Source organism: Neovison vison, chromosome 4 (genome assembly GCF_020171115.1).
Source record: "Neovison vison isolate M4711 chromosome 4, ASM_NN_V1, whole genome shotgun sequence".
NCBI lineage: Eukaryota > Metazoa > Chordata > Mammalia > Carnivora > Mustelidae > Neogale > Neogale vison.
In genome coordinates this window covers 56,545,574-56,567,051 of record NC_058094.1, presented here as the reverse complement: position 1 = coordinate 56,567,051, position 21,478 = coordinate 56,545,574, and positions in this window count along the sequence as shown.

The window sequence follows — 21,478 nt, the reverse complement described above, 5'->3', positions numbered from 1 at the left end:
ATCCTCCTTCATTGTTGCATAAGGGGTAAACTAAACTAAATTATTCAGATAATACCACTTACAGATTTATCTTTGATATTACATTTTGCATTTGAAATAAATTGGTTGGAATAATATTGTATAATAAAATAACATTACTTGTATGAAATCACTTTCTTTGAAAGGAGAGATAACAATATATCTGTACAATTTAAGATATTCTATTCTATTTCTAGTTGTCTAATATTGAGAATGTTATTTAATTTCTATATTGCCACAGTTTCATCACCTATAATATCAGAATATTAATATTGCCTATTTCCCATTGTTGCTAAGTTTATTAAAGGAGGTGAACTCGATACACATAAAGTACATTACACAAGAGATGGTGCAGAGTGAGAGCTTCATAAATATCAACTACTCTAGAATTATTGTCTATTAGTTTCAGAGAATAGGATCAGGTGGATGATGGGAATGCTAGTACTTGTATGTGCTAGTACTAGTATTCTGCATTGCCTAGCTGCCCATGCATTATTCCATGATCAGAAATAAGCTATTTTAATTTTCAATTAAATGACTGTATTTTGAGAGCTATGCTATTGAATTTTGCATAATTCTACAACTTCGCTTGAATGAAATCACTTTTTCTTCAGCCTTCACTACTACTATGAACAGTTAAGTCCTCTCTCTAAAATTTGTTTATCCCTAGCGTCATTGGCTTTATCACTTAATTTTTTTAAAACTATCTAAATTAATCAAACTTCTACTAAAGATCTTTGTCTGTAAAAATGCAAATTCTATGGGATCATTTTTCTCTTTTTTCTTTATTATTGCTAAACATAATAATTATAAAATTTGCATCTGATACAAGAGAATTCATTTATATAATTATGAACTATTACAAGAGAAATGCACCCAACTATCAAGTTATTCTGAATTTTTGAAGTTACATAGTAAAAATGATTATAGCCCTTTTGGGGCCAGGGCTGCTCATTATTCATCCTCATATTTCCAGCCTCTAGCATAGAGCATGATAAACAAAGTATTTAAATAGAATTTACCAAGAAAGTTATCATTTCTATAGCTCCATATAGTAAAATAAAATTTGATGATTCAAAGAAAAAAACATCAAAAGTAAGGCAATTCATTCATGTCATTTCTCACATATTTTTATTGTGCCAAAAGTCAATGGTAGTACTAAGAGCATAAATAAAAAGATAAGCAAAAACTCTATATGCCTGGGGGTGCCTGTGTGGCTCAGTGGGTTAAAGCCTCTGCCTTTAGCTCAGGTCATGATCCCAGGGTACTGGGATCGAGCCCCGCATTGGGCTCTCTGCTCAGTGGGGAGCCTGCTTCCTCCTCTCTCTCTCTGCCTGCCTCTCTGCCTACTTGTGATCTCTGTCAAATAAATAAATAAAATCTTAAAAAAAATAAATTAAAAAAACAAAACAAAACACCTCTATATGCCTGTTTTAACCTTACGGTTGAAAGGTCCATGGCATTAACTAGTTAATTAATTATATGTTCTTCCTAAAGTGTTTAAAAATATTTCCTATATAGTAGGTGTTGCCAGGTCTCAGTAAAAAGCAAAATAATTAAATAAATGATTTTTAAATGTAACATGACTATAGATGAATTCAGAAATTGATGGAATAACTATATGATTTGTACAAAAACTTACAATTATGTTTCCATGTTTGGCTATCAGAATGGGCCTTATAAGTTATTAAGAATTCACAACAGAGTTTTAAGGACTCAAACATCTAGGAAATACATAGAAGGGGAAAAAGAAGCCGGAGTCTCTAGGAAAACTCCAACTGTCGTGCCAACGGGAGCAAACAACAAGGCATTCGCCAACTCATAAATGCTGCAAAAGCTCCCTAACTAGCATTATTGTTTCTTCATGATAAATTCACTCTATCCTTCCCACATGAGCTTGGAAACATTACCAAACTCAAAAGGAGCTTGGGTGGAAGGATCACTCCTGAGAGCTTTCACCTATTTCCTGTTGCTAAGGAAACCACTTCCTTTGTACATGGTCAGAATAGCAGGTTCCTTTGAATCCTGCCTTTCAAGCTCTATTTTTTAAAGCAAACATATAGATATATAATCCATTTTTTGAAATGTACGCTGATTTATAATGTTTCTACTATCTGGTGAAGAAGTTTCATCCAATTAAAGGTAATACGTACACTTACAGATAGCAATGTTGGAGATGAGCAACTTCTTTTTGTTATTCTATATTTTATAAAATCTACAGTGCTTTCCAATCCACAAAAGAATCTGTAAATCTAAGATATTCCTATGACCTGTGAATATGTATCTCTCAACATTGGCTGAGATAATTTGTAACTCTTGATATTTGATAAAATTGGGAACAATCATGTTTCATTACTCTATAGTGACAGTTATTATGCATTAACTTGATTGCTTGGAAATTCTTTATTGAGACAATATGTGTCTTCTTCTTCTTCTTCCTTTTTTTAATTTAAAAATTTTGTGTAAATGTCCCAAGTTTGCTTGTTTAAATATTTTGTGAAAGGATTAGCTCAAATGCTAGATTTCAGTAAATTGGCTTTCAAAGATAAAAGATGAGAATTGGAGTTCCATTATACCACAGTGATTGCTGTGTATTTTCGCCAGCCATTAACAACAGCGTATGTGGACATTGGCCATAAATACTAGCTGATTTCATAACTTGGATTGTAAATGCTATAATTATATGTTGTAATTCACACTATACAACTGAGAATCATAGCCCATTCCACAGCTTTATTACAACATTTTCATTAATGCCCTGTTTATTTGAGATCTTTCAAAGAATTCCTTTGAGCACCCATCATGATATTTTTAATTATACTCTTTATATCTCTTCAAAATGTTTTGGACCTGTCTTACATGCTTTGATGTGCATAGTGCCTTAAAACCACAGACTATAAACCCAAATTACATCACCACAAAGTTAAAATGATTTTGATTATTGTATCCATAAAATAATTTTCTTCACGAGTTATATCTATTCAGTGATTATAGCTTCTGCTGAAAAAAAATTTGTTTTCAATTTCAGTTCTAGAGAAAAGTATACTCCTAAGCATTAAATTGACTTATTTAATTGACTTCTACAATTGTGTACTATTAGACTTACTTATTTGACTTGACTATTGCCTTCAGTTTAACAGCCATTGATATAATGCCACATTTCCTGCAAAGACAATGTTGTTTTATGTACAGAGAAAAATGTTAAAGCATAAACATGTTTTAATTTTAGGGAGACTATTTTACTGACAGGAATAAGAATGCATGATAATTTAGTTAACTCACTGCTATTTTTTTTACATTAGATGTTCGATCAAGATATTTGTTCAGTAATGTTAACCATTAATTTTCATGCAGCAAGTTGTGTGTTTGTATTTACCTACTACAATTTCGGGGTGTATTCAGGGTTTCACACTTCCACGTTTTATCATCTGGTTAAAGAATCGATTTAAAATTTCAATATTTGATACTATCTCATTCAGTAGAGACCCATATCTATTCTTATTTCACTAGTCAGTAATGTATTGGCACTTTGATTTTAAAAACAAAACAATTGCTTTGGTTCATCAGTTTTCTATTTTGCCTCTGGTAGTATAATGTTCGATGGCTTTTGTTGGCTTATTGCACTTTAATTAGCATGATGCTGTGTGCCTTTAGTAGCGTGCTGCTATGCTACCCTTAATTGAAATCTTTCTCTTGTGTCTGTGATCATTATATCACCTTGATGCCTGAAACCGCTGCTCTCGTGGACTATGTGGAAATGTTGCATTAGCCCTTTGAAGCTGGGGAGTTTGATTAGCACGATCAGATGAGCTGCTAGAGGGTGTCTGACTCTTAGCTCTAGTATCTTCAAATGCATTTTACAAATTACCCACTTACCTTAATACTATAAATATGCAGATATTACATACCACTTACTGTAAAAAGTGAAACTTTACGGTGGAAAATTCTTTCCTTGCATACACTTTGATTTAAAGGTCACAGCTTCAGAGTGTTTGATGAAGATATTATTTCCCATTTTGAATCCAATGGAAAATAGCTTTAAATGCAAGGAAAGGTGTATGAAATCATCTTTCTTTTCTATCCCCCCCCCTTTGCTTTGATTCTAGAATATTTACAAAACGTTCTAAGTGGTTGTTTCTTCCCTTGTGGGTTTTTTCCACTCCTTTCCTAACACACCAGGACCAGTTATTTTTAAGGGTTCTCAGAATGTCTTTGTAGGACGATCAGTCACACATTTCTTACAATTATAGCAAACAGAAAATAATCAAAGGTAGAAAACAAACCATTTAAAGAGCATGCATATTCCTTCTTCAAGATAAGGATTTTACCCCCCCACAAAATACATTAAACCAAAACCAAATAAACAAAAGCAAATATTATGCACCTTAAAGAGGGTGTGCACAAAAGTAATCATGAAGCAGAAACCTGAGAGTTTAAGCACAGCTGGCCACCGTGGAGGGTTGGAAGATTATCGAACAGGAGTAGTTTGTAGACTGATAAACGATGATTTTCAAAGTTACACCTGGTCTAGAAATAACCACTTCCCCTCAAATATCATTTTTTAAAGTGGATAGAAAAATATGTAGCAAAGAGGAACACAGAAAATTAAACCATCCCCCTTTCTTCAGCAAAGCTTAAGCAACATATAATCCATTACATTTTGAAGAATTGAACTTGGCCAGGGTGGCCGATGGATCCAAAGTTCTGGCCCTTGGGGACCCTAGGTGACTGAGTTGGAATTTAAGAGCAGGTAGCAGAAATAAATCCAGAGGTTAAAACAAATAGACAAATAAACAAAAGAAAAACTAGAAATAAATAGACTTAAAGTCAACTGTATTCTTTGATGGTATGATTGCAGGTGACTCTTTGTGATCATTTGTATGGTACACGTTTTATACAATGAACAAGCATATCTATATTGTTCTTTAAGTTGAGAAGTCATTCGTAAATAAAAGAGTTGCCCCTAGAAGAACCAGCTCCTACATTGTCACTGATAAGGACTTTGTAAGATTTTGTCAGCTATAGGGGCACCTGGCTGGTTCAGTGGGTTAAAGCCTCTGCCTTTGGCTCAGGTCATGATCCCAGGGTCCTGGAATCAAGCCCCACATCAGGCTCTCTGCTTAGCAGGGACCCTGCTTCCTCCTCTCTCTCTGCCTCTCTGCCTACTTGTGATCTCTGTCTGTCAAATAAATAAATAAAATCTTTAAAAAAAAAAAAAGAATTGTCAGCTGTATAAACCAATTAGTAATACTAATTAAAGTATTGGTTAAAAATAACACATAGGTGATGTTAGCTACAATATACATGACTTAAATTAAAATCTTGTGTTTCAGTTGGGTGTTTTAGATGCATGTTGTGTGAAAAAAAACATTGCCTAGGGGCCCCTGGATGGCTCAGTGGGTTAAGCCTCTGCCTTTGGCTGGGGTCATGATCCCAGGGTCCTGGGATCAAGCCCCATATCAGGCTCTCTGCTCGCCAGGGAGCCTGCTTCCTCCTCTCTCTCTTCCTGCCTCTGCCTACTTGTAATTTCTGTCTGTCAAATAAATAAATAAAATCTTTGTTAAGAAAAAAAAAAAAAGAATGCCGTGAGCTATTTGTGAGAACTGGAACACTTTTTGGTTCATCCTTCATGATAATGAGTACAAAAATATTAATGAATAAAATAACAATACAGACAAGCTTTGGCTATCTTATCTAAGTGAATATAAACTAAGTTAAAAAAAAAATTACTCAGGGGCCCCTGGGTGGCTTAGTTGGTTGAGCGCCTGCCTTTGGCTCAGGTCACGATCCTGCGGTCCTGGCATGGAGCCCCGCATTGGTGTGCAACCATGCATTGGGCTCCCTACTCTGCAGAGAGCCTGTCTCTCTCTCCCTCTGCTTGTCAGTACCCTGCTTGTGTGTTCTCTCTCTCTGTCAAATAAATAAATATAATCTTTAAAAGAAATTAAAAAGTAAAATAAATTACAAAAATTTGTCCATTTATATTTAAAAAGTTAAAGACAGAGTATATTATAATACACATATGCAAATGTATGCATATATCTGTTCTAAAATAAATATATTATTAGGACAACTAATAAAACGTGCATATTATGTTGAAACACACGAAACTGTCATATTTGTAGGTCAAAAACTATTGCCTACTAGTCTGGGTGGATATATCATAGGTTTGTATATAAAGAAAACCTGGATTCTGCTTTTGCAAAATAAAGCATATCATGTGTTTCTTGCTTTGATAAACAGATATTATAATATATCAAAAATTCATATAGTTTTATACACTAAATCTAATAATATGCTTATAATTATTTTTTGGAAAGGAATATTCTGACAAGTTTGAATGTACTAAACTCAAAATATTGGAAATTTTTTTAGAAGATAAATTATTAAGTTTCCTTAATCCTTAATTCCTTTATCCAAATTAAAAAAATATTTTTTTTTAAATTTAGATAAACTAATGCTCATTTAATATTTTAAACTTTCTGTTTAAGGTCTCAGAAAAATCTTAAAATTTATTTCACACCTGAATCAAGAATTTTCAAGTTCTAAAATGCCAAACATATAATAAAGAAGAAATCATGCTGTACAATTCTAAATATCTGAAATGTTAGGTTAAGTAATATGAAATTGGCTATATTGCATCATTTTGGGAGCATACAAATATACCAGTTTGTTAATGTAATTGATGGTTAAGAAATGTTTCTGGATAAAATTAAGAGGCAGAAATCCCAAATGTATACAAAAGAGGAGACTCTGCCCCAGAATCCAAAAATCTTTATGTGGTGAATATTAGTTGAACCGTGTGAAAATGTCAACACTTGAGCTTTTCTGGTCCACGAGTGTTGCAATTTCATATGGTTTAACAATATAAACCATGAGATACATTTCGAGTTGGAATAAGGAGGTGTATTTTCTCAATTTCTTCACGCCATATGTTCTTGTACACACCTCTATGGGACATGAAGAGGTGGCTTTAGAAAATGGCAAGACATGGGCGCCTGGGTGGCTCAGTGGGTTAAGCCGCTGCCTTCGGCTCAGGTCATGATCTCAAGATCCTGGGATCGAGTCCCGCATCGGGCTCTCTGCTCAGCAGGGAGCCTGCTTCCCTCTCTCTCTCTCTCTGCCTGCCTCTCTGCCTACTGTGATCTCGCTCTGTCAAATAAATATATAAAATCTTAAAAAAAAAAAGAAAATGGCAAGACAGAAGTGAAGTATATGGTAAACAAAATTCAGAGCTTGATGGCGAGGAGCTGAGTTCTGGTTTGTGTTCTGACAAACTAATTGTGCAAACACCTAAGTGAGTTCAATGTCTCTGAACTTCAGACCTGTCTTTTTAATCTTTAAAATGTTCCTGGTAATTTGAGTAAAAAAATGTATTAATGTCTTTATCTCTCTTATTCTTAGTCTATCAACTCTTTTAAGAAAGAAGATATAGTGTTTTCTGCCTCCCAGACCACCTTTCTTTAACTCCTAGAAAAATAAAATCTTTACATTCCTACTCCAGGGATTCCTTGTCCCAGAAGTTTCAAATATCTTTTGTATTTGGCAGAAACAAAAAAATCAGATTCTGGAAGTCAGTTTTCATGAAAACTTTCTTGAGAATCTAGGTCCATTAAGAGGTATTCACATCTTTCCCACTGGGTTGATTCACAACAAAACTAATAAAGCTAATGCTTCAGGAACTCATTTGCAAATTATTCTTCATTATACATTTCTTCCTGTCAAGGAATTGTTTTTAAATTTGTTTATTTGACAGATAGAGATCACAAGCAGGTAGAGAGGCAGGCAGAGAGAGAGGAAGGGAAGCAGGCTCCCCGCCAAGCAGAAAGCCCAATGCGAGGCTCTATCCTAGGACTCTGGGATCATGACCGGAGCTGAAGACAGAGGCTTTAACACACTGAGCCACCCAGGCACCCCTGTCAAGAGAATTCTGATAGTCAAGGGAGTGGCATTTTTGAGATCTAACTGATTTTATTTGGGGATATTTTATTCTGGGGTAGTAGGATATGTGTGTGTGGTTTGTAAGTCACTGCTACTATTTATCAGTAATTGTTCCAGTATAGGAATACAGTCCTACATGTTGTGTAACCCATCCAGTCATAGCCGAAATAGGCAAGGAAAGAACTATCTGTCAATGTAAATGTGTTTTTTGGGGTCTCCTACCGAAAGTGTGTCAGCAAAGGTGGAGAAATGTACATAAGTTGGTCTGAGGAAATTTCTTCTATTCATCACACATGTAATATTTTAAGTAGATTTGATTTGCATATAAACCCAACCATGTGGGCGTACTTTCCTGGCAGAATACCCATGCTTAAACAACATATACAACTATAAACACAATACATAACACATTTTACTGATAGACTCTATTGAGACAACCACATGTGAAAAGGAATTTTTCAAACTTCCTATTTAAGACTTCAAACCTGTAACAATATTACAAATCATGAATATATTTTCATGTGATAGTGCCTAATTTATACATTGCAACTATCAATGATAAACAATTAATAGATCAAAATGCATCTCTAAAATTTGACAGAAACTTTTAAAATTGAGTATTTTTAAAATACTATTAATTTTTATTTTAGGAAGGCTTACAAATAGGAAAAAAATGTCCTTAAGATATATTTTGTGTGGAAAAAATATATATATTGTGTGTATTTATTTTGTGCATATTTTTAATAAATAATAAACATATCTTTAATTTTTTTTCTGAGTAGGAAAAGAAAATCCAAAGTAACAAATAAATTTAAAAACAAAATGTGATGGGCTTGCAGTTTCCAATCCAGCATGTAAGGAGCTTAGAAACTGTCACTCCCTCCAACAAGTAAAAGCTGAACAAACTAAAAAATAGACAATTCTTCTTAGATTTATCACAAAAGCGAGGTTACAAGGCAGATTGGAGATGCAGGCAGATTCAGAGAATCACAGTTTACTGGAGTAAAAACCCACAATCAAAACCCTCCATGGAAAAATCTGAACTTTTATTGACAAATTCCTGGAGACTCCATGCAGACAAGTTTGTGAGTTCAACTCCAGAGAACCCAGTCTTGGAGAGAGGTGGGGAGATGTGTGCAGACTCTTGTGAGTTTTACCTCCAGGAGCTCAACTTTGATTTCACATTGAATATTGAAGAATTCTCTGTTGCTTCCAGCAGGAGGCGAAAAGAACCAGTTTGGAATGTCCCAAGGCATTCTGTTCTAGATTACATACTGTAGTCTAACAGTAAAGTTAGTTATCATTATCAGAGCCTAACAGAAACACGGACCCACAGAAAGGGAAAACCCCAACTCTAGCCATCATTACCCATGGAAGGAAGGGAGGGGATGTCTGAGAAGCACTAGTGAAGTTCAAGTCCAAAGGCACAGGCTCACTAAAGGCCAAGATCTGATCATTAGACTGTAAAATGCATCCTCTGCCCCCACACTTTACCACTACATTACTAAAGACCCCTCTACCAGTTTTCCTTTTATACATCATGTACACATTAAAAAACAAAAACAAAAACCAAACAACAACAACAAAAACGGGCAGTAAAGAAGGCAAAAGAACAGCTTAAGAAACTCAACATGTATCAGAACCAGAGTCAGTGGTGTTAGAATTATCAGACCAGGATAGTTTATTTTTAGATCATATCAAATATTTTAAAACGATAAATAATGTGTTAAGAGCCCTAATTAAAAAAAAGTAAACAACATATAAGAACAAATAAATAATATAAACATAGAGATTAAAATTTTAAGAAGGAAAAAAAAATGCTACGGAGCAAAATCACCATAACAGAAATGAAGAATGCCTTTATGGACTCATTAGTAGACTAAACATGACTAATCTTTGAGCTTTAGGATATGTCAGTAGAAACTTCCAAAACTGAAGAGCAGAGAAAAAGAAAAAAAAAAAAAAAAACTTCAGAATATGTAAGAATTGTGAGATAATTACAAAAGGTATAGCATGCACATAATGAGAATATCAAAATAAGAAAAATAAACACACACACAAAAGACACAAAAATAAACAAAAAACCCGGAAGCAATATTTGAAACAATAATGACTGAGAAATTCTCCAAGTTAATGTCACACACCAAATCAGAGATCCAGGAAACTCACAGAATACCAAGCAGGAAAGATGCTCCCAAAACTACACTTAGACACATCCTGTTCAAACTTTAGAAAATTAAAGATAAAGAAAAATATGTTGAAAGAAGCAAGAGGGAAAAAAAATCCACCACAAAAACAAGTCATATTTTTTCATTCCAACTCAAGTATATTTCCATCCACACTTAAGAAAAGTCACTATCATGGGGCTCCTGGTGGTTCAGTTGGTTAAGTGACTGACTCTTGTTTTCGACTCAGTTCATGATCTCAGATCATGAGATGAAGCCTGCTGTCGAGCCCAGTTAAGCTCCACACTTAACAGAAAAAAAAAGAATTGCAATTCTCTCTCCCCCTCCCTCTGCCCCTCCTTCAACCCCCCTGTGTATGCATGCACGCTCTCTCTTGCTAAAAAATAAACAAATAAAATCTTTAAAAAGAGAGAGAGAGAGAGAGAAGTCACCATTACTGTGTACAATAATATTGGTTGGTAACTTATTTTCCTCTACTAGTATATCGTAAGTGCCAACTCTAACATGATTTATAAATATTGAGTTACATTTTCATATTGATTCTCTAATGAAGTTATTCGTCATCTTTAAGCAAACATTTACATGTTCTAAATGATTTTATATTTTAAAGAAATTCATTTATGATTGCAAAAAAGTATTTATGTATTCAAATAGTTCAAAAATAAAAAACAAAACTTAAAAACTACATATTAAACATATTTAATGGTCTTATTCAAAGCTTAATCTTACTTGCAATCAACACACACATTTTGAGCCTCTAAGCATATACTAAAAAGGGGAATAGCACCTGAACTATTAACATCTATAATTCTGTTACTTTTTACACTTAGAGTTAATTCTTTCGATGTTTGTCATAAATTTCTGTTTATTCATTTTGTTTTACAGATGCATGGTATTTTATTGGATGGATACACTATAATATATTCAATCAGTTTCCTGTTGGAAGACACTTAGGTTATTTCCAATATTTGTTACTATTAAGTGTATCAAAGAATATCTTGAATATGTGTAATTTTATGTGTGCAAGATATATACCTAATAAATTTATTGTGTCAAAAATCATATAAATTTATAATTTGGTATACTGACAAATTGTCTTCATGAGTATTGTATCAGCTAATACTATTATCAACAATGTTTTGAGCCTGATTTCCCAAAACAACATCTGTGCTATCAAGTCTTTTAATTTTGTCAGTCTGTTTGGTGAAAACTCCTTATTCACCAGAATTTTAATTTACATTTGATTTTATTTCATAGGTTTCTTTTATTTTAACCATTAATATTTCATAGGTTTCTAAAGGTGCATTTCTTTTTTTGCAAACTCTTTGTACATATTCTTTATTCACATTTTTTCTCTGGTTGTTGGTCTTTTTCATTTTAGTTAGCAAGATTTCATTATATATTAAGGAAATTTATTTGTAATGTCAATTATATTTTCTTTCATCATTTGGATTTTAAAATGTAGTTTGAAAGAGATGAACAAAATGTTTCTTACAATTTTGATCATTTATTCATCAATTACAATCGCATTTGCTCTTTTTCTATTTTTCTAAAATTTTCATACATTGATTTTCAAAAGATTCCTTTAAAGCAAAACAAAAATAATCAGATATTGTTTTTGTTCTTTTCTTTTATGCTGATGATTATATTTATTTTTCTTTCTTTCAGTTTCTTTTTTCCTTCCATTCTTTTTTCTTATTTCTTTCTTTTCTTCCTTTTTCCTTCCTTCCTTCCTTATTTCTTACATCCTCCTTCTCTCCCTTTCTCTCTCTTTTTCTTTTATTTCCTTTGCATTGTTTTTTTTTTCTTCTCTCTCTCTCTCTTTTTTAACATCTAGAACTCACATGGCCAGTTTTTGTTAGTGGTTAACTCATCTGTTCTCTTATTAATGGTTAAAATGTATTCTGTGATTGCTTTTTCAAGAATGGCTAAAAAGCTATTTTAACCAGTATATTTGAGGGACAATGTTCCTAAAAATTTGTGGGTCACCCTTTCCATGTTTAAGGCTCTTGTGGAAGATTCTTCATTGTCTTCTAACACTGAAGTTTTTATGAGTAAATCTGAGATAATCCAGATATTTTTTTCCTCAAAAAAAAAGTGATTTGATCTTTCCATCAAGATAGATAAAAAGTTATCTTTATCTTCAAACTCTGAATACTTCATTAGGATATAACATGGTATGATCTATTCCATGTGAATTTGCCCTGATATGTTCACTTTTAATATGTATATTCAAGTCTTTTTTTTAAGTACAATTATATTTAAAAATATTTATTCTGTCCTTTATTTAGGTTTTAATTTTTTCTTTCTTTTTATTTTTTTAAAATTTAAATTAATTTAATTAACATAGAATGTATTATTGGTTTCAGAGGTAGAGGTCAGTGATTTATCAGTTACATATAATACCCAGTGCTCATTGCATCATGTGTCCGTCTTAATGTCTATCACCCAGTTACCCCATCGCCCCACCTCCCTCCCCTCCAGCAACTCTCAGTTTGTTTCCTATCACTGAGTCTCTTATGGTTTGTCTCCTTCTTTGAGTGCATCTTGTTTTGTTTTTCCCTTCCTTCCCCTATGATCTTCTGTTTTGTTTCTTAAATTCCACATATGAGTGAGATCCTATGATAATTCTTTCTCTGATTGACTAAGAGGGTAGGACTCCATGAAATAAATGTTGAATCTTTTACCATCACTTTTTTCCTTCTTATTTTTTCATCATTTTGCTTTCAATTTTTTATTTTTTTTAATTTATGTTTACTACATTCCTTCACCTACATTTTCATAGTATTTGTTTTTCCATAGATCCTTTCTTATCTTCCTATCTGTTAATACATTTTATTTTCCTAATTTTATATGCGAAGTTTGGTAGTTCATATTTTATCTCTTATCCCTTTAGTGGACTCTATTCCTTGATGATTGCAGTGTAAAACTTTTTAAACAGTCATTGAAAAATGTTTGGTCATAGTTTTCATCTGCTTCAGGATAAGAACTTTTTCAAGCTAAAATTTTATGTTCTTGTATTGTTCTTTGTTTGTTTTTACTTTTTATTATGCTATCTTTGTATAAATGGTATGAAAGATGAAGTTCTAGAAAGATCTTCAATGACCCTTGCCATTGTAAAACTTCTCCTCATGAAGACAGATGGAATCTCTATCACACTTACAGGTAATCATATATGGCAAAGGTGAAACTAAAGTTTCTAATCAGTTGATTTTGAGTTTAAAAGTGAGATTAACTAGGGGATGACCTGACGTCATCACTTAAGTCTTTCTTAAGTGGACTGAACTCTTCTTGGAAACAGATATCCTCCTTCTGACTTTGTAGGAATATGCTGTGCTATTGTGGCAGAGTTACACGTCTTGGACCTGAGTCCTGCCTGTAGGAGTTGAAACCCCTGCAACTCATGGACTACAACCAGGAAGATAATGGGGAACTGAAGACTACAGTTTGCAGAGAATGAATTCTGCAAAGCCTGAATGGTCTTGGAAAAGGACCCCAAGCTTCAAAAAAGATTATATCTCATGGAAACCATGAGATAACAAATCTGTGTTCTTCTGAGCCACTAAGTTTGTGGAAATGTGTTTTGCAGCACTATAAAAATTAATACAAATGGCATGCTTCTTCCATATATGTCACTCATTATTTAATGTGCTTTATTTTTCTGGATTGCATTTCTAAGTCCTTCCTGAACACCTTTCTTCTCTTTATGAAAACAGAAACATACTGCTCTCTACACATATGGCTCACCTCCATCATCTCTTGGATAGGCTTGAATCTTCTGCTTCTATGAAGAAAACTGGCTTCAGAAAACCTACTACCATCTGGTATTACCTACTACCATTTTTTTTTTTTTTCCCAGGGAGTGCACCCATTATCAACCAGTGGTGCATGACATTTACACTTCAGGGGATAGTCTTCTTCTTTATGAAGTGTGATACTGTGGTCATACTGTTAGAGTGACCACAATTGAACCATATTGCCACTCTCCACCTTCATGTCTTCGTCGTTGGCAGCGGTTTTCTCATCTCCACTAACTCTGACTAACCTGTGTTGTCTTTAAAGAATATACCTGAAATCCTGAATTAGTGCCAATTGGAGTAATCAGAGATTTATCCCCTTTATTCTTTTTGCTTTTTTGATATGATCCAGAAGAAGAGAAAGAGGTTGACTTAGGTGGATCATTCTGATAACCAATGATGAATATATTTGTTAATCACCAGTGATAAATAAGCTTGTTAAAAATGATTCTAAGTGAGGACAAAGACTCTAGTATTTTATTGGTGTACATTATCACATATAAACACATCTGTCCCAGTTCTAAAACAATGCTATGTTACAATAAACAGTTTCAACAACCACCAGCTTATTGAAACATATTTAAGTATCTTCCGACATCTCTGTTCACAATACATAGTAACAGATTCCCCATTTCATCCCCTCTTTCCCTGTGCATCCATTACCCTGTGACCACCTTGCAAATCTCTCTCCTTCTACTCCTCAACTCAGCCCACAGTCAGTTTCATAGTTTTCTCAAAACTATTTGCTCCTTGTAGCTTTCTCTTCTTTCTGATAATAATTCTAAACTTCCTTGGATCTCCTGTTCTTCCCCACTGCACATTTCCTTGGCTTTTCACAAGAAAGACCAGAAAAATAAAAAGCTAGTGTTATGCATAATAGAGAGTAGAGGTAGAGAAAGAGAGAGGGAAGCCTGAAATATGTCTGCTAATGTTTTTGCCCATCAAGTGTATATTGAGTTTGTATACAAATTTTATTAGGTTTGTGATTTTTCTATATATGTAACAATGACTTACTTTCTGAATAGCACCTTCTAGATGTATATTTCAAGCTATATTCTTCTTATCTTTGTCTACGGCTCTAAGTATTTTGTTCTTTTTCTCTTTCCTGTATTTGCTCCCTTTGCCGCCAACTTTTACCCTCATTTCCAGTTTCATAAGTAATTCCTCACACGTCTTTTGGTTTCTCACCCTTTCACCTCACAGTGCAAAATTACTCTTACTCCCCTCCCAGAAAATTACTTTCTCTTTCATCTCATACCTTTGGCATTCATTTCCTGTGGGGTTTCATCACAAACAGCAGCAGGTGATGTTAACTGTTTAGAAGCCATGCGGGGGTGGGGGGGAGAAAAAGAAAAAAAAAAAACAACCAAAACACCAAAAACCATGGGCATCTGTTGCCATAGCTGAAACACATACATTCATTGTAGGTGCAGGAATTTCTTATATACAGATTTACATTACTTTTTTAACTTGATGATTTGTAATCTAATATTGGCATATTAAAAAGAGGAGGTAACCTAAAACACACTAATAATTTTCTTTTGTAGTATTCTCAGCTACACTGGCAAGAATCAAAGTAACCAGGGTATAAGTTTGAAAGAGAGCATGTTTATATCAAGCAACAAATGTTCCAAGTACAATTCAAAATCTCCATTTGCCATGGAAGTCCGTTTCTAAAACCCTCCTCAGTCTCCAAAATCCTTTTGACTGCTAAAGCAATGTCCTAACACTGCTGGTTTGAGTTTTTTATGGACCATTAAGTTGAGTGCAAAAGTCATAAATTATCTGTAAAAGCTACCCAAATTATAGCTATCTGTGGTTTTTCGATAAAGGCCAAGAATGTGTTTTAAAAAACACACCCCATTGCATGGAAAACGGCCAACCATGGAAAATATGTCTACTATTCTACTTGTTTAAAATTCTGAGTCACTTAAGTGTTGCCATCAAACTCCTCTTCAGCAAGAAAGTCCTCACTGATGCATGTTTGCAATGAATATTGTCAATATTCTTATTACTTGTGTTCAAAGGAGTCTGCCATCTGAAAAAGGTAAACCTACGCTTTAAATTCTTTTTTGTTTTGAGATGATCCTCAAAAAGCATTTATATATTTAAAAAAAGCACAATTATTCTTTCAACTTCACAAGATCATAAAACTCCAATCTACCTGAGCTAAACTAATACAGCTGAATCTCATTAATATGCTTACACAGAACATTCAAACATCAAAGACAGAAACATCTGTATTCTAAATCAGACTTTATTTTATTCAAGAAATAAAAATTATGCAGTTCTTTTCATTTTTGATGTCTAACAAATTTCCTGGATCCCCGTGTTTTATGAGTTATAACCACATCACTGTCAAGGCTGGAGACAGGAGGTAGAGTTGATGGCAGTCTTTCTGTGCTAATTAGAATGAGAGATAAGAAGATTATTTTTTGTTTATACTGTATCCCATTTGAAACTGTTTTTCAGTATGCATCTTTCCTCACATATGTTTCTAGAGTAGTATCACATTTAGGATATTATCACAAATAGATTTCAATAAAAAAAAATATATATATATATAAATCTTAAAGTGATGACAGTTAAGTAGAATGTGATGTATTATTTACTTGCTTTTCATAGCCTATGGAACAGTGTTCAGAAAACAAAATTGTGGATTTTGCCCCTAAAAACTACAGAAAACCACGATTGCTAGAAATCTGAAAAGTGTAGCAGTTGTTTGCCAAGTCTGATTTCTCAGCAAAGGGATGTTTGTGTTTTCACACATGGAATATTGCACAGAGCACTGATCCATGCTTTCTGAGTATTATACACACTTTTGTCAGTAAATTCAGAACATTTATTTATTGACACGTCACTCTACAATAAGAATAATGAGGAGGTTATATGAACACTAAGCTGAAGTCAGGGCATAAGGAAAGATGGTTGCAATTTTTTTTTTTTTCAGGATCATTTTCCATTTAATTTCTGTTTTTTTTGAGTGTGGCATGCTTATTAACAATCATTGTAGGGGTGTCTGGGTGGCTCAGTGGGTTAAAGCCTCTGTCTTCAGCTCAGGTCATGATCCCAGGGTCCTGGGATCAAGCCCCACATCAGGCTCTCTGCTCAGCATGGAGCCTGCTTCCTCCTTTCTCTCTGTCTGCTTCTCTGCCTACTTGTGATCTCTGTCTATCAAATAAATAAATAAAATCTTTAAAAATATCATTGTAATTCATCCAGGCAGATAGTTGCATTTTTTTAAATAGCTTACCTTCTACTTTCTGCTTAATATTCAATTAAACTGATCCAAAAGTTAAAAAGGAGTAATGTGATTTAAAAAAAAAAAAACTTTAATGCAAACAATATCCTCATATTTGTTCTTGTTAAATGTTTAATATAGGGAGGGAGGAGATAATTTCTTAGCTAGTTTATACCACAATTTTTTGATAGAAAAATGATGTTTAAAAAGTACCCTGTAAGGGGTGCCTGGCTGGCTCAGTCGTTAAGTGTCTGCCTTCAGCTTGGGTCATGATCCCAGGGATCATGGGAGCGAACCCAGCATCGGGCTCCTTGCTCAATGGAGAGTCTGCTTCCCCTCTTCCACTCCCCCTGATTGTGTTCCCCCTCTCGCTGTGTCTCTCTCTGTCAAATAAAAAATTAAAATCTTAAAAAAAATTACCCTGTAATATTATAAGTTAAACATTTAAACCATATAATTTTTTTTCCAGAAAGGTCAAGATTATTCCTGTTGAATACTGATATTTATTTCCACATAGGTTATATACATTTTGTTTTAAGAGTCCAATTCAAATTATGTCACTGCTGTATTACTAACCATGTCTCATGTATATTACCAAATATTGCCAAAGTTGGACATACAAAAAAAATAACAGCAATATCTCAGGTGGTTTATCATATCATGAGAAAACAGAATTTCCATATTGATGTATAAATATCAAAATTGAAACCTATTATCTATCTATCATCTATCCATATTACTTATCTGTTATCACCTATCTGGTCCCATTTAAATATTCAAGATAGCTCTTTCTTTTGAGATACCTGGTTATTTTAACATCAAATTGTAGTTTTGTTCTTGCTATTAAATAATTTCACTAAAAAGTTAGAAATTTTATAAGAACCTTCATAATATTTACCATAAATAACATCATTCAACGTGTTTTATAGGATGCTAAATTATCCTTGATAGTTAATTTCATAGTTTATGTAACATACAGTGACTATGTGGAAACATTTCAAAAACAGCTTTTTGATAAATCCAAGGTCTTTGGAATCTTGACAACGCTTTCGTATTTTGTTCAGAATTCACATTTGCCCTGTTAACTAGTTTATCTGTACAACCATACGAAATACTTAGAACTTCCTAAATGCTTATTTTGGAATATGAAAACAAAGGAATGAATCATGTGTAATAATAACTTAGTTACATAATTTGTCTTCTATGTATTAGTGTGTATATGGCAAACATGTTTACAAAGTTGTGTATCTTCTTCATATTTGCTTGTATCAATCATAAGAGCAGCAACATACACATAAAAATTTTGACACATCCAAAGGCTTTATATGAGAAAATCTTTAAATTCCAAATGTCTAAATGAATGGATACCTATTAAAAGCAAGGTACAATTTATCAGCTGATTGTAGGACACAGAAAAACGCATATATGTATAGCTATCACATAAAATGATGTAAATGCCAATAGTACTGGCTTTAATACTCATTCCCATCAAATGTATTTGATTTCCCCTCAGATACAAATGCACTTACTTTGAAGATGATTCATTTTCATATTCAAATTTTGCCTAATTAGAATAATAAGACTAATCTTTTCATACTGTAAAGATCTGAGAAACATCCTTTTCTTGCATTTTATGTCCTTTCAAATAACATTAGAAACGGGCTGTGCTATAGAACAATTCTGCAAAATGTTACTGCATGAAATCCACTATGAATTTGTTGTGACCTACAAATCCCCAAAGTTAATAATTAGAATCACGCTTCTGTTCTATTTTGTTTTGTTTTCTCCCACTGAATGACCTGACATGAATGTTTTGGCCTAGTTGCTCTCAGTTTGATCAACGTGAATCATTTGGTGGTGTTCACAGTGATCTTTCTTTTCTTCTTAAACTGATCACTCTTGTTACATCCATATCACACAATCTTCCTGTTTTCCATTTGTAATCAATTCCTCTTTCCTAGTTTTAAGGGCTTTTCACCTCAGCAAAAGAAAGTGACTTCTATGAAGTATGTAAGACAAACAAAAATCCTTGCAATAAAAACGAACGTAGCCGTCATGCACCCTATCAGTTCTCAGATTTTATTATTGAGCGATTCCAACCCTGAGGAAGACACGCACTGAGCAGCCCCTCCACCAAACTTGGTTCTCATTTAATTGACTTTCAAGCATACAGGTTGTAGTTTGTTTGTTTGTTTGTTTGTCTTGTTTTGTTTTGTTTTTAAATTAAACTGCATTCTTACTGAAACTTCATTTAGACTTTTAGGGAATGCCAAGGACATCCTCGTGCAAACACAGACCCGCTGCAAGGCTTTAAAAAGCACCCTTCTGGTGGAGCACTGCAGCCTGTGACAGGGAGACGAGTGGCCAGGGTTTGATTTGGCCTGCATTTATTTATTTAATCATTATTATTTTTTAAAGATTTTATTTCTTTCTTTATTTACTTGAGAGAGAGAAAGAGAGAGAGGATGCACACAAGCGGGGGGAGAGGCAGAGAAAGAAGCAGACTCCCACTGAGCAGGGAGCCCCATGTGGGGCTCAATCTCAGAAGTCTGGGATCATGATTCTGGGATCTTGACCTGAACACCAAAGGCTTAACTGACTGCGCCACCCAGGTGCCCCAATTTGACCTTAATTTATAATAATGTGAACAACTGTCATTTACTGAGCATCCTTAGGTACTCTCTGACTTCAGTGATAATATTTATTTATTTATTTATTTGAGAGCAAGAGAGATCAGAGGGAGGAGCAGAGGAAGAGAGAGAGACAAGGAGACTCCTCACTGAGCACTAAGCCTCATGCAGGGCTGGATTCCACCACACTGAGAGCATGACCTGCGCTGAAATCCAGGTCACCCAGACACCCTTTCAGTGATAATTTTAAAGGTACGTAGTGTTCTTCCCATTTTACAGATGAGTAAACAGATTGAGATATGTTACATTATAACCTGAAATCACAGTTGCTATGTGGTAAAATCAGAATTTGTACCAAATCTTACTGACTCCGACTGTAGTATCCAGATTCTTTCACCTGGCACCCCTCCCCCTACCCTCCACATTTATGAGAACTTCCTTGTGCTTATAAAATAAAACACATTTATTCAGTGACTTTCAAATATGTCAGTTATAAAAAATTTAGAATCGTATATTTATATATATGCAGTCAATAATACTACTTTAATGACATGAGGTTTTATTACATATTGCTTTACAGTATACTTGTTCACTTGGCAATGTGAGTAAAGTTCGAAACAGTTTTGTAGTGTTTCATCTTGCAGCATATCATAATTTATTTAACCATCCCCATATTCATAAACTGTTTTTCAAATTTTGCATACTTGCCCCTAAGTAATATCAGCAACAGAAAGGGAACGAACATTTTTTTTGCCATCCTGAAATATCTGGTGTTTAAATCTTCTTAAAGATATCATCTGTGTTGGAAAGAATTTATAAATGTCTGTGATATATTACATGTAGTAAAATTTGTATACAAATTACTTTTAGAAAGAACTTTTAAATGAAAATTAATAGAGATTGATGGAAAGACAAAATCTTAATATAAAAGAGCATATCTGTGCATTTTATAGTGATATATCAAATATATGAAATATTTTAAATTCACATCAGATTTTAAGTATATTTTAACTATCTCCAATATTTTCTTTAAGAACATGACTGAGATACATGCCACTTAAAACACATTGCCAGCTACATTGTAGATTTCAATAAATGGGAATAGTTTTACTAAGAACATGGACTTAATTAAGAGGATGCTTTTAACTGTTATATTACTTAAAGATGGTTCCGTTTGGAAACTTTCCTATGATGACTATTTAAATACTAAGAATGTTAATGAAGAAAGCTGTGAACAAAGGATTTTACTCTTCATTTGGTGTCTTGATCATTTTTATCAGGCTTTCTCTGGCTATCTATGAAACACTAATACCAAATAATTTGTTAAAATTATATAAACATTAAGAAGTTTGCTTTATAATAAATAATTAATGCCGTAGAAGAGTTTGTTAGCAAAGAGGTTGCAATTCAGATTGATGTTTCTGTTATCTCTTGCCTCCTAGCAGAGCTCCCCACACTTAATGCTTACAACAACCACCGCTATTTATTTGCTTTTGATCTTGCAATTTGGCAGAGCTTTTCTGGGCCTTTCTTCTCTGTAGTTTGTTTGTGTCAGCTAAACTAGGAACAGAGGGTCCACATGTCTTCATTCAGATATCTGGTGTCCCAGAGATGGTAACTATAATGGTTGGGAGTTGGCTGAACCCCTTCTCTCTCTCTCTCCTT